Source organism: Sinocyclocheilus rhinocerous, unplaced genomic scaffold (genome assembly GCF_001515625.1).
Source record: "Sinocyclocheilus rhinocerous isolate Xijiao unplaced genomic scaffold, SAMN03320098_v1.1 scaffold1802, whole genome shotgun sequence".
NCBI lineage: Eukaryota > Metazoa > Chordata > Actinopteri > Cypriniformes > Cyprinidae > Sinocyclocheilus > Sinocyclocheilus rhinocerous.
The window spans coordinates 353315-355155 of NW_015654351.1; the positions used below are offsets into that span (position 1 = coordinate 353315).

The 1841-nt window shown below is 34.5% G+C and overlaps 1 protein-coding gene across 1 annotated transcript in view; it reads right to left on the reverse strand.

Annotated features, from left to right (window-relative positions):
• Positions 1-1409: 1409 nt before the first annotated feature.
• Positions 1410-1841, reverse strand: part of LOC107717002 (ubiquitin-conjugating enzyme E2 E3) — a 50092-nt gene continuing 49660 nt past the window's right edge. The window contains exon 7 of the mRNA XM_016523645.1: positions 1410-1825. The gene's annotated coding sequence lies outside the window, so the exon portion shown is untranslated. The remainder of the gene's footprint in view (positions 1826-1841) is intronic.

Here is a 1841-nt window from a genome sequence, read left to right on the forward strand (position 1 = left end):
TACTAATAAATACACAAAGAAATAATAAAATAAACGTATATATATAGATGATATTTTCCTACAAATATATATAGATTATATTTTCCTACAAACCCAGACAAAGTTAATGTTCATGTAGAACAGTCAACATCTTACTAGTTAACAATTAATTTGTGCCTTTGTTTTTTGTAATATCATGTAGAATTTAGTGATTGAATGGTCATGCTGTGTAAAACAATTTAAAACTGTGTATATACAATTGTTTTTGTTTTAAACTGTGATGATTGTGAATGTTTTTCGATGAGATACAGAAAACATTGTTTGCATTTTTTCTGCAATTACCTACAAAAAAAAAAACCATCAGAAAGAACTCAAAAGAAAATGCCTTATATATATATATATATATATATAAAAAAATTAAAATGCCTGCTCAGATTTGTTCTATTATTTCATGAAACCTTGTAAAAAATCAATAGAATCAGGCATATGTAAAGCTGTGGGTTTTGGAATGGGTTTTAAAAAGAATAAATAAAATGCATTCATAAATATTAGGGTAAAAAAGCATCCAAATACGGCCTTTTAAAAACAATTAAAAAAAAGAATTTAAAAAAGAAATTTGACATCTCTCCAGGTAATTAAAGCCTGTTTACACTACCATGCAAATGTTTGGGGTTGGTGAGATTTTAACGTTTTTGAATACATTTCTAACTGTTGTCCTGCTTAATATTTTTGTGGAAACCATGCATTTTTTTTTTGATGAATATAAAGATCATAAGAACATTTATTTAAAATCGAAATCTTTTGTAGCATTTTAAATGCCCTCACTTTTGACCCATTTATTGCATAAATTCTTTGCTGAATAAAAGCATTCATTTCTTTCTTAACCGCGATTAACTTACCTGTACAATAAGCTGTTTAAAACGTGCATTCTCCCGTTCAATTTCGAGCATCCAGTAATATAATCACACGTCTTGTGGAGCGCTTTCAGAGTATGCATTTATTTGTCATTTTAACTGTTTGGAAACGGAGCGTAAATGTGGAAGTCCTTCAAAGATTTCTTATCCAGTTGCGCCCTCTATAGGACCAGCGACTAGTCAACGTCAAGCTTAAAGCGTCATGGCAGACTTAGCAGAGCATTTAAGTCGATTAGTCGGTGCAACCCCTAGTCCATCATTTGTGATCCCATCCGATCATAATGCATGTGTAAAGAGTGCAGCACACCTCACCCGGGGGACAGTTTTCTTTTTTTATTGTGTTGGAGGGGATGTTACAGTGGTTGCTCATTTCAGCTGAGCTACAAAACGTTCAATGAGATCGCTTCATTACAAACTGACAAAGGTATAACAGATTCACAACAGCATGTACCACAGAACTGGAAATGAGTGTGGGTCTCATATAAATGACATTTCTAATAATCTACATTTTTTTTCATCTTTTTTTTCTCGTTTTCTTTGACTTCATACAGATAATGAATTAGGCTAAAATGCACCATAATATTTGGTTGACTTTAGGAACATTTTCCTTATTACATCACAAAATACATTTTTTATATCCCAAAGAAGCAAGACTTGCAAGTAGGCTTTTAAACATAACTAAATCTACAGCTACAAAATTCTACTCCGGCAGCCTTTATACCTTGGCGGGTCCTGTCTGCGCTCCCAGTCCGTATCGGGTAAAAACACGGGGTCGAATCAGTATGACATATACACAGAAGTCCGTATTGTAAAGGCTATAAAGATTTGTTGCACGTTGTAAAGTTGCCTCTCCTGGATCTTTACACTCCTGCGGGTGATGGGAACTGGGGCGGCGCTGGAGAAGAGTGCGGGAAGAAGGGGGTGGTGCACGGGTGGGGGGTGGATGGG